The 13,272-nt window shown below is 36.9% G+C and overlaps 1 protein-coding gene across 5 annotated transcripts in view; it reads left to right on the plus strand.

Annotated features, from left to right (window-relative positions):
* The window catches only part of DGKB (diacylglycerol kinase beta), a 700,192-nt gene that overhangs the window by 73,005 nt on the left and 613,915 nt on the right, over positions 1–13,272 (plus strand). The gene's annotated exons all lie outside the window — the stretch shown is intronic.

Raw genomic sequence — 13,272 nt, forward strand, 5'->3', positions numbered from 1 at the left:
CTGGCATTGTGGAGAGTTGCAAAATTATGATGAACTTGTTCTTTTCAATAAGGACCAATATGCCTAACATTTGGACATCGTGTACGATTTCTTCTATGGAGAGAAGCACGTGCACTTAGTGGAAAGAGCACAGACTTTGCAGGCAGACTAATACTTGATAGTGTTGAGCCCCAGCCCTGTTTGGTACTTTTAGTGGTGTGCGCCTTTAGAATGTTACATAAACTGCTTGTACCTCAGTTTTGTCACCTGGAAAAGTAGAATCCACGTCAAAGTATTGTTGCAGGATTTAATGAGACAGTAAATGTCATCATAATAAATAATTGTTTTTTAATGGCCTCATCTTAAACAATGTTCAAGTATTAACTCATTGAATACAATACACGTCAGAGGGGAACAAGTGATCTCTTCCAGGCAGATTACCGAGCCCATAGCAATGGCACAATAAATGATGAAAATCAAAACAGTAATAATTCATTTATGTTTTTTATGAAGATCAGTATGTTAATAAATTGGTTAGTAATCATGTTTCCAAAATACGAAAAGCTGGAATCTGGGATTTAGGGCCCTCCTAGCTCCACCAGCCACAGTCATCTCTCAAAGGTTTTTAGATACGAGGCAAAGCAGAGAGGCAAAGCTACTAACTATGGCTTTGGCCTCAAATTGTCTTCTTGGTCTCTTATCGTGGTAGATTGGAAAGGATCATGTGTGAACCTCAGTGAAGCTCCACCTACAATAGAGGCAGATTTCAGTATTCCTCCTGCATTCAGTCTGCCAGAGCCTGGAACCTCCCTCACTCTTCCTTTATGAAAAGCATGGGAGGAGAAGGAGAGAGGAGCCGAAAATCGTGAAGCAATTGTAATAGAAATATGGTGAAGTCCTTTTCCATTTTAAGTAGCCTTACTCTCTTGAGAAACTCTACTCTCTAGCATGATGATCTAATGTGCCTTTGAGATACGTTTTGTGAGTCATCCATACAAGATGAGACAAAGAGAACGGTGGGGAAGAGACTTCACCTCTTGCCCCTGTGGGTATTCAATTTATAGTTAAGCAAATTTAGATCACATATTAGCCCTGTTGCTAATTTGTCACGATGCAGTTTGCTTTTGATTTTGGCCTATGCCCTCTATGTTAGATAGGCTCTATTTTGGGCGGGCAAACCACTTAATGATAATTACTTTCTGCGTAAGACCAAAGAATAAATGGCACAGGGCCATTTAACAGATTGACTGAGAGCACTTAATTTGATGTCATAAAACGAGGTGAGTTCTAGTGCTGTGATATACCCCTCAGTTTCCTCACCCACGTCCTAGGATTGTGGTGATGGTTAGATGTGAAAATGCAGGTAAATGCTCAGGACTCAATATGTTATTGCTATGATGATGATCACAATGGTGATAAATGAGGTAGATGAATGTCATAAGAGCTTTTCCTAATGAAAAAATTTTAGGCCTGTTCACTTATACAACTAATGTAAAATGTCTTGATTTTGCCCTGATACGTGGTCTGAAATTGGAATCTGCAACTCTATTTTAGATAATACATGTCTCTCATTTCCGACCCTGTTTCTTCTGATTCGCATTGATTAACTCAGCAGTTCCTGGCTTTGGCCCAGATTTTATTTCTGGAATGTATGTTGGCTGCATAATCTCTTTTGCCTCATTTCTGGCTCTGTTTCCTATTTGTTGTACTGTTTCAGACTGATTTTTTCCTTGGTAGCTTCTCTGGATACATATATGTCTTAAATCTTTTAATACATGAAATGTGCAGTGGTAAAAGAAATCAATATCTATGAATGTCCAAATTCCATACTTTTTGTGTCCTAAAGACAAAAACATCTATTTTTCCAATTTTGCAAACTTTCCAGGAAAAAAAAAACAACAAAAACAGTATTCCAGAAACAGTTTTAAGGCTTACACTCAAATGAACTTTAATACTGAAGTCAGGACTTCTGTGAAGTCTTGGCTTAGGTGGGCCAAATTATGTTACAACAGAAAAATTCACAAAATCTCAGTGGCTTAATGAAATAGGTGCTGATTTCTTGCTCATCTTTTATTTTCAAATCTGAGTCCACAAACGGTTAATTTCGCTTTGTCCTCGATCAAGTCCCAGTTTGATGAAACAGTCATCAGCTTCAGAAACTGGCAGATGCTATGGTAGAGATAGAGAGCTTCAGAACTGGGAGTTGGCTCTTACGGCTTCTCCCTGACAATGATACGCTTAGATTTATTTTGCCTAAGCAATACACATGAATACATCCAATTCCAAGTGAGTAGAGAAATGCCTTATTTTTGTCTGCCCAGTGTCAGGGGAACACTAACATACTTGGTGAAAACTACTAATGTGGCCAGTATCTCACAAATGAAATGGATCCTACCACTGACTTTGGAACCTTACTCCTCATAATCTCTTTAAACTTCCATTTATTTTCCTATAAAATGAGGACAATAATTCTCATCAAAAAATAACAACTATTATTCTATCACTAACATTAATATGATAAATTTATATCAAAAGTTATCACTGAGAATCATGCACATTTAATTATGTACTTCCTCCTTAACTCACTTATAAAAGTTGTTATTTGCCGAAAGTTTCCTTCATTGTCACCTTCCCCATTATAGCAGAAGTGCTATACACACACACACACAGACGCGAGTACACAAACTAGAAGGGACATAATTTTACTCAGTCATTATTCAGTCAATACTCAGTCATTACTTAGCCAACAGTACTTAGAACCTTTTATTCTTTATTATGTTTGGCTTTGGTTAATACAGAAATGAATATTTTGGTGCTTTCAGTCAAGAGCCTAGTATATTCAGAGACACAAATAATGTGGCAGATGATGATAAAGCAATTAAATACACTCTCTGAATATTATATATATATGACATTTTATTGAGCTATAGTTAAATATAAGGTTGTTTTAATTTTAGGTGTACAACATAATGATTTAAGATGCATTGTGAAATGATCACCATAATACGTTAAGTTAGCATCTGTCTCCACACATAGTTACTTTTTAAAAATTATTTTTATGATGAGAACCTTTAAGATCTTCTCTCTGTCCCTCTCTCTCTCTTTTTAGAGATTTTATTTATTTTATGGAGAGAGACACAGCAAGAGAGGGAACACAAGCAGGAGGAGTAGGAGAGGGAGAAGCAGGCTTCCCACCAAGCAGGGAGCCCGATGTGGGGCTTGATCCCAGGACCCTGGAATCATGACCTGAGCCAAAGGCAGATGCTTAATGACTGAGCCACCCAGGCATCGCAAGATCTACTCTCTTAACAACTCTGAAGTAACACAATACAGTATTATAATTGTAGTCACCATGCTGTACATTATGTTCCCAGGACTGACTTCTAACTGGAAGTTCTTACCTTTTGATCTCCTTCACTCATTTCAACAAACCCACACACCCTACTTTCAACCTCAGGCAATCGCCAGTCTGTTTTCTATATCTGCAAGTTCAGGCTTTTTAAGATTCCACATATAAGTGAGATCGTACTGCTTTTGTCTTTCATGTCTGACATATTTCACTTAGCATAATGCCTCAACATCCACACATGTTGTCCCAAACAGCAGGATGTCCTTTCTCATGGCTGAATAATATTCCAGCATGCGCGCGCGTGCGTGAGTGTGTGTGTGTGTGTGTGTGTGTGTGTGTGTATTGCATTTTCTTTATCTTCATTTCTCTGTGGATACTTAGGTTGTTTCCATGTCTTGGTTATTATAAATAATATTTCAACAAACATGGGGGTGCACATATCTTTTTGAGTTAGGGTTTTGATTTCCTTGGGATATAGTCCCAGAAGTGGGATTGCCAGATCATATGGTGGTTCTATGTTTAATTTTTTGAGGAACCTCCATGTCATAGTAGTTGTACCAATTTACATTTTTACCAACAGTGTACAAAGTTTCCCTTTTTTAACATCTTCTCCAGCACTTACGTTTTGTCTTTTTGATCATAGCCATTTTAATAAGTGTGCGGTGGTATTTTGTTGTATTTTGATGTGCATTTCTCTGATGTTTAGTGATATTGAGTACCTTCTTACGTTCTTATTGGTATATGATCTGCAAATATGCCTCTTTCTCACACAACTTGGGAATTTCTGTCTGCCATCTCTGCTTTGTGCCCTGGCGGGGGATAGGTAGTTAAGAATGAATTCTATTTGCTATGGACCGGTGGGACCTGCAAACATAAGCCCTGCTGGGCCCCAGAGCCAAATGATCAAAGGATGCATTCCCTGGATAGCAGCTGTAAACCCCTTGTACCCAACATGTGTACCTGATCCTTTCTAGTCAATATAAACAACTTGGAATGAGGCAGAGGGGGAGCGCTAGCTTTCCTAACTTGTGGGGAATATTGTATCAGGTCCTCTAGATATGTGTTAAATTAGAAGATTGCCCCACAGGCCACAGCCTTTTTTTGTTGTTCCAGTTTCATTGAGAAGTAATTGACATATGTCACTGTATAAGTTAGAGTCATACAGTGTGATGGTTTGACTCACACATATTATGAAATGATTACCACACTAGGTTCAACTAACATCCGTCTTTTCTTATAGATAAAATAAAGCAAAAGATAGAAAAAAAGAGAAAAATTGTTCTTCTTATGATGAGAACTCTTAGGATTTACTCTTTAACAACATCTTTATGTATCATACAATAATGTTAGCTACGGTCATCATGTTATGCATACATTCCTAGCATTTATTTATCTTAAAATGGGAAGTTTGTGCCTTTTGATTACCTTCCTCCAAGCCCCCCATCCCACGAGCCTCCTCCTTTGGTAACCACAAGCTTATCTCTTTTTCTATGAGGTTTGTTTTTTGTTTTGTTTTGTTTTGTTTTTTAGGTTCCATATGTAAGTGAGATCATATGGTGTTTGTCTTTATCTGACTTATTTCACTTAGCATAATGTCTTCAAATTCCATCTGTGTTGTCAGAATGGATTTCCTTGTTTTTTAATTGTTGAAAAATATCACTACACACACTACATATGTGTGTGTGCGCGCACACACACACACACACACACCTTATTTATCCATGCATTTATCAAAGACACTTAGGTTATTTCCATATCTTGGCTATTGTAAATAATGCTCCTATAAACATGGGTGGGCAGATATGTTTTTGAATTAGGGTTTTCATTTCCTGTGGATATATTCCCAGAAGTGGAATTGCTAGATTATAAAGTATTTCTATTTTTCATTTTTTGAGGAACCTCCATACTGTTTTCCATAGTGGCACCAGTTTACATCCCCACCAACAGTGCATGAAGGTTCCTTTTTCTTTGTGTTCACGCTAGCACTCGTTACCTCTTACCCATTTGATTGTGGCTATTCTAACAGGCATGAGGTAATATCTCACTGTGATTTTAATTTCCATTTTCTCAGTAACTAGTGATGAACATCTTCTCATGTACCTGTTGGCCATCAATAGATCTTTGGAGAAATGTTGGCTCATGTCCTTTGCCTATTTTTAAATGGGTTATTTGTGGTTTTGCTATTGAGTTGTATGAATTCTTTATATATTTTGATTATTAACACTTTATCAGATAAATGGTTTGCAAATATTTTTCCCCATTCAGTGGATTTTTTCCCCACATTGTTCGTCATTTATTTTTCTCTCTTTTTTTTCCTTTTCACATTTTTAAATTAAATTGTAGTTAGCTAACATATAGTACAATATTTATTTCAGGAGTAGAATTCAATGATTCATCACTTATATACAATAACCAGTGTTCATCACAACAAGTGCCCTGTTAATACCCATCCCCCACCCAGCCCATCTCCCGTCCCGTCCACCTGTCTCCTTCAACCCTCAGTTTGTTCTCTACCTTTAAGAGTCTTTTCTGGTTTGTTTCCCTTTCGTTTTTCCTTTCCTTCCTTCCTTTTTTTTTTTTTTTTTTTTTTGATGGTTTATTTTTCTGTGTAGAGCTCTCTTACTTTGATTTATGTAGAGCTCTCTTACTTTGATATAGTTCTACTTGTTTTGTTTTTTTTATTTTGTTGCTTGTGCTTTAGGACTCATAACTAAAAAAATTATTACAAGACCCATGTCAAGGACCTTTATTCCCCCCTGTTTTCCTCTAGGAGTTTCATGCCTTCAGGTCTTACATTTAAGTCTTTAATCCATTTCATATTAATTTTTGTGAGTAGTGTTGTTATGGGTCCAGTTTCATTTTTTACATATGAATATCCAATTATCCCAGCATTATTTATTTAAAAAATTGCCTTTTCTCCATTGAGTGGTCTTGCCCTTCTTGTCAAATAGTAGTTGGCTCTATAAGTTTGGTTTATTTTTGGGCCCTTGATACTATTCTATTGGTCTATATGTCTGTTTTTATATCGTTACCATACTGTTTTGATACTATAACTTTATAGTATAGCTCAAAATCTGGAAGTGTGATACCTCCTGATTTGTGTTGGGATTTCTTTAGCTCTTCAGGGTCTTTGTGGTTCCTTATAAGTTTTAGGAGTGTTTTTCTACTTTTATAAAAAAATACCAGTGGAATCTTGATAGGCATTACATTGAATCTATAAATAGCTTTTGGTAGTATTCACATTTTGACAGTAATCTTTCCATTTATAAACACTGGATACCTTTCACTTATGTGTATCACCTTTGATTCTTTTATCAGTGTTTTACAGTTTCCAGAGTAGAGATTGTTTAGTTAAATTTAGTTAAATTTAATCCTAAGTATTTTATTTTTTTCAATGCTATTCTAAATGGGATCGATTTCTTTATTTCCTTTTTCAGAAAAGTTATTATTATTTTTTTTTGAGGTGCTCCTGCGTGGTTCAGTGCGTTAAAGCCTCTGCCTTCAGCTCAGGGCGTGATCCCGGGGTCGTGGGATCGAGCCCCACTTCAGGCTCTCTGCTCAGCAGGGAGCCTGCTTCCACCTCTCTCTCTCTGCCTGCTTCTCTGCCTACTTGTGGTATCCATCTGTCAAATAAATAAACAAACAAACAAATAAATAAATAAATATAAGATTTTAATTTTAGAAAGAAGTATGTATAAAATAACTTTGCTTGGAGGGAGACTAAAAACAATTATGAGAGTATTTTTCTAGTGCAAGTTGTTGAATATGCAGGGTTAAATAAAGTTTAAGGCATTGTTAACAGAGAAGTAATTACATATTAGAGAGAGTCTCTAGAGGTAGAATAAATCAGGTACAATCACCATTGGGGTATGAGTACTAAAGAAAGAGGATGGGGTACTTGAACTTGGGAACCACGTGGTTTTTTTTAACCCAGGATGGGACTTCAAAGAAAAAAAAACAAGCTAATTAATTAACTAATGAATTCATAGCAGGTTTACAGAGAAATGGCTTTATTTTGGACATTTTGAACCATAATTTTCTATCCATCTAATGATTGAACATATGAATTAGATTATTTGGCACACAGATCTAGAGCTCAAGCAGGAAATCAGAACTGGAGTTACAGAATGGGTGTGCTTTTGCACTGTGGGTGGTAATCATATGATGAGAATAGATTAGGTGACCCAGTGGAAGAAAACTGAGCAAGGAGAGAAGGATGGAGAAGGAGTGCTAGAGATCACTGTGTTTGTCAGGCAGTTAGAAGATGAGGTATCCATGAAAGCATTTGGAATATAGTACCGAGAAAGGAAGGAGGAAGTAAGTGAATGACCAGTATTCTAAAATCTAAAGAAAAGTGTTTTCAGAAGGTGAGATGTAACCTAATAAGCAAAATGTGCCCAGAGATTTCATCATTCCGTGTTCCTGGTGATTTTAACAAAGATTTTTTTTTTCTTAGAATAATAAATGCAGTGGGATGAGTGGAAAAGAAGAGAGACAGAGAGAATACATATACAGTATTTTTTTAAAATAGAAAGAGAAAAAATTATGGCTTAAAATGAATACAGTAAAAAGAAGGATTTTGTTCTTTCACATAGAGAGAAGACAGTTCATGGGGCAAGAGGGACGTCATATAAAGGGAACAACTTGTGAGGGAATATTCTGAGCCTATGGCCAAATCTTAATTTTTGTTTTGGTTTTATTCAATTTTCTGAAGTTCACCTCTACTGTTTATTTTTTTTTTAACATACTAGTTTTAGTTTTTAGCAAGTTACATAATCTTTCTAAACTTTAATTTTCTCAACTGTGTAATTAAGAAAATAATAAAGCCTATCTTACAAGATTGCTGTAACACTCAAAATAATATGTGTGGAAATGCTTTGTAAACTGCAAACCACCATATGTAAGTTAATTACTGCTTTCATTGTAGTTACCATTAGAATGTTCTGAGTTATCTTTATACTATTTCTTTCCTTCTTCTGCAGTACAATATCTCTGCTTATCCCAAATACACATTTATAATTTTACTATTTATTAAATTTTACAGTTTGCTTTAATGGATTATATGAGAAATACCCACCTGTTCATTGTGCCCCAGTTTTTTAACTTTTTCCTATTGTGGGGGAGAACACTGCCAAGATTTTACTCCACTCACAATGTAGCAATTTAGTGTGCTGCAAATTTATGATGCATCGTGTCATAAATGGATGCTCCTGGATCATAGGAAAAGGACATTATTAACAATGTCACAATAGACAGTATTCACCTCATGTTTTCATTGTCATCTCCTTTAGTTCTCCCAAAGAAACATGAAAAGGCCAGGTGAACTCTGCACAAGCAGTGAATTGAGTTATAGGAGAGGAATCCCAAGTTTAGGGAACCCGAATCTTTTATAATGGATAGGAAACAAAGTTGCCTTTTGCTCAAGAGAGGGCCACAATCTATGCTTCCCAAGGGTTTTCACAACAATACTATCTGTGAAGTGATGGTCTAGAATAAAAGTCATCTGTGCCTCTGTTTGTTAAGACTTGCAGGAACATGAAAGAAACATTAAGAATTATTCCTCAATAAACATAAGCTTGTGATAGTCATTACCACAGTGATCAGTTCCAGAGGTTGGTGAAAATACAGGTTTTCTTATCAGGTTACCTTTTAGTTTATGTAAAGGTAACCTAGATTTGTGCCCAGAAGTTTCTTTGTCTTCATCTCTGACCCTCTTTCCTTCCCTTTACTCTACTTCTAGGTTTTCAGGTTCATCCTGTCTATGAACATTCTCAAGTTAGAGGTAGACTCACCACTTGTCTGTATTCATCCAGGAGGGATGAAAGGGAATCCAATTGGTTGCTAGTATTTTGGAGCCTATCCATTAAAAATAGGCTCAATTCTTCCGTTTTATCAAAGAAGTAAACCTCTTAAAACACAGATGTATTTTCTCTCTCTCTCTAACACACACACACACACACACACACACACACACACACATCTTTTTCTTGCAAGTGTCAGGGAGGAAAATTTTTCTTATACCTTTTAATGTCCTTTTAGCGAGCTTAAGAATTAAGAGACCAATTAACAGGAGAAGAAACCCCAGAGTTTAATTACATGCACATAAAGGCCTAATCATAAAATTGAAACATAAAGAAATGACCAAAGCTATCAGAGGGAAAGTGTATGGGTATATGCATTAAATAGATATGAGGATTAAGAAATGCACTTGTGATGGGCACTGAGTATTGTATGGAATTGTTGAATCTCTATGTTGTACAACTGAAACTAATATTACGCTGTGTGCCAACTAACTAGAATTTGAATTAATACTTAAATGACCAAAGCAGGCAGTTTTATGCTTTTTAGACAAAGAAACACAAATATAAGAAAACTTATATTTGGGAGCTGCAATCAGTAAAGAATTTGAAACAGGATTTGGGCTGGAGTATTTAGTAAGAGTAACAAAGTTTGTTTATAGTCTTCTCAGCTCTCAATTCCCTCACTCTGGTACTAAGAATGTCTCTTTACCTCCTGGTGCAGGAAGGGTGTCTTTCATATGGGAGATTTATTTCCTGCTTTCTAGAAAGAAAGAGGGGTCGGAGTGTTTTTCTTGCCCTGGCTCTTCCTTAAGTAACTTTAATGTAACATAATCAATATGCCAAATTGTCATATTTTGCGGCAGGCTGCCCTGTGCCCTCACACACCTATCAGTCACCATTAACTTATTTTTTAATGCTTTACTGTTGCATGAACACAGAAAGGAAGGATTTGGGGGAAAAGGGACACATAGACTAAATAGTCTCTCCTTTTGCTGAATGGTTTGCTGAATGGTTTGAGAACTCCCTGGAATTGAATAAATATTGAAGATGCAATTGACTTTCTGCCTGATGTCATAAGTGCCTTTGAAGCAGAATGTGTTACTATTTGAGCTGCTTTAGCTGCCAAAGGATAAGTGACTTGCAGACCCTTTTTTTTTTTTTAAAGATTTAATTTATTTGACAAAGAGAGAGAGATCACAAGTAGGTGGAGAGGTGGGCAGAGAGAGAAGAGGAAGCAGGCTCCCTGCTGAGCAGAGAGCCAAATGCAGGGCTCAATCCCAGGACCCTGGGATCATGACCTGAGCCGAAGGCAGCGGCTTAACCCACTGAGCCACCCAGACGCCCCCTTCCAGACCATTTTTAAGCTTAGTTTCTTACTAGATTGTGGTAATCTGTCCCTTGAAATTTACCCTTAAACTGAAGTCACTGGAGAACAAAGAAAATCAAGAGAGGAGTAAAATGCTGGTAGCTGCAGCTCTGACTTGGACAGGAGAGTCTCCCAGATGTTTACAAAATTCTGCCAACTATTGCTGGTTTGTCGTTTCCCCGTGGATATCAGAGATTAATCATTTTTTCCCCCTGCCAAGTGAAAATCTTTCTCTAGAAATTCACTCTTACAAGCTCTGCCTTGATTAGAAGGTATTCAAGGAAGGTAGTCTATAATGAATCCCATAGATGCACAGAATAGAGGATACATTCTGATTATTGGTAAAATGTGATTTGATGTGACTATTGAATAGTCTATTACCAATATCAGGGTAACTGGTTTTGGTGGAAAAAAAATTAATGCATTTTGTAAACTTAGGAGTTAGAATCATTCTAAATATTTTGAAATATTTCTGAAAGGGCACATTTTCCCTCATACTCACTTCACAAGTGCCAGAATTTTGTTTTTAAGATTTTATTTATTTATTTGACAGACAGAGAACACAAGTAGGCAGAGAGGCAGGCAGAGAGAGAGAGAGAGAGAGAGAGAGAGAGAAGCAGGCTCTGCACTGAGCAGAGAGCCCGATGCGGGGCTTGATCCCAGGACCCTGGGGTCATGACCTGAGCCGAAGGCAGAGGCTTTAACCCACTGAGCCACCCAGGCGCTCCAAGTGCCAGAATTTTTTTTTTTTTTTAAATAACATTTTGAATATATTGGACTCTTTAGGATTATAAAAACTGTACCCTAATGATATCCAGTCTCTTCTTTTTTTTCTAGGTGTCAAAGACTTCAGGTATTGCTCTCAACAGCTCTGGGAGGCATTTCTAAAGCAGCAATAACTGCTTCCACAGAGCATTTATGTGGAAATACTATATGGAAATCCTTCATGTAATGATAATTTCTGCCCTTTCCAAAGTTACTTTCTGAAGGCACCTTGTAGAATTCTTCCTTTTTCCACAAATGGCTGCCATGATCATTATATTGAGTTTCGTGGTAATTTTCCTTTTGTTGCCTTATCTCCCAGAATGATCAAAAGCATAGAGCTGAGAAGTAAAATATAATACCATTGACCTAAGAGTTTCTTAATGTAATCCTTTAAAGAATTCATCTTGGAGAAACAGATATTCCTAAAATAATCACTGATAAAATTCCACGTTCTATGTAAAATTCCACATTCTATATAAAATGAGAAAACCTTTCCTTCTGCCTTGTAGTTTCCCTGTCAGGACCTTGGGTATCTGAAAATGTACAGTGTCAAAAAAGTTGATACTTTGTGTTCTGCTGTTTTCATGATGGCCTGTAGGCTGAGACATTTAGAAATACTCTGAGGATACTTGTGACTTCTATCTAACTAAGCAAGCTGGAAGAAACACATTTAAGGAGAGTATGATAAAATGCTACTCCATCTCTCCCATATGGCATAAAGAATAAGTATATACCTATAAGACATTGGAATTGCAACATTAGTCTGGTTACAAGTGCTGGGTCCATATGCACCTTTTTTTTTTTTTTTATTTCCTCATTCCCTCCTGGCAACTTCAAGAGCTCCACACTGCAGACAGCCCTGGTAACTTTGTGCATTCAGACCATGGGAGGTATGTCAATAGTCTTTCTAGGGAATTGTGGACAGTTATATCCAGAGATGGACTAATTAATAATAGGTGCTGCACACTCCCCCAGACTGCATTAGTAGCAATAGATAGAGTGTCCTTTTGAGGGGAATCCCATAGCTCATCCACGACATCACCTCTACTCATAAAACTGAGGATTGAAAGTTCTTGTTCATATGTTCCAAAGTGTCTACTACCATCTTAGATTTCTATCAGATGTATTTTTTCTGAGCTGGCATATGATCCTTGTGTCTTCAACTATTTCTAATTTTTTTTTTCTAGTTCTCTGTAATCTCTGAGTTCTCTTGACTGTCCTTGAATTAAAACCAGAAAGGATTCTCAGACATCGTGGGGATGTTGATGGCTGTCAGACCTTGGTTGGCACTGGGCCATATATTGCTCTTATCAGGTCTTTGAGTCTGAATGGGCCATATTTGCCTAAGCCCTCCATTCTAGCATCTTTTGTAAAAACTTTCTAGTACACCACAAAATTGCCCATATTTTATCTTCTTTTCTCCAGATGATAAAGAGTATAGCTTATCTATCTTGGCACTTCCTAACCTAATGAAGATATTCTTTCTCAAATACTATTAGCACAATACTTAGCACGGAGGTACTATAACTGTATTCACATTTTTCCAGATTCTCCTCCACAAGCCACTTAGAAAATGGCATTCTAACTTTCTCATATTTTGTATTTCAGAGTTCATTTTTCTATTTTATAATGATGACTTCTTCAATCGACAGTTCAAAGTGTCATTCCCTGGAATTTTTCTAGCAGTCTCTCAAGTATTTTGAGATTTAGCATCTAATGGTATCTTGCAGAGGCTGTGTAATTCATCTGTTATTGTTCGCACAGGGTCTCTGTGCCAAGAGAATGGCCAAGATGTGATGTGGACTCCCTAAGCTAGACCATATTCCTTATGGAGTTTTTTCTCTATAAAGAGTGCCCAAGTTTCTTTCTGAACATTGTATAATAAATAGGACATAAGTCATTCTATAGCAGGCCCCTTTACTGAATGTTTTCTGCAGGAAATTTCTTTGAGGGAGCATTTTGATAAAGACACATAATGTAGCTTGGTCCTGCTTTAGAGTAGAAACATAATT

This window comes from Mustela erminea, chromosome 11 (genome assembly GCF_009829155.1).
Source record: "Mustela erminea isolate mMusErm1 chromosome 11, mMusErm1.Pri, whole genome shotgun sequence".
NCBI classification, from domain to species: domain Eukaryota; kingdom Metazoa; phylum Chordata; class Mammalia; order Carnivora; family Mustelidae; genus Mustela; species Mustela erminea.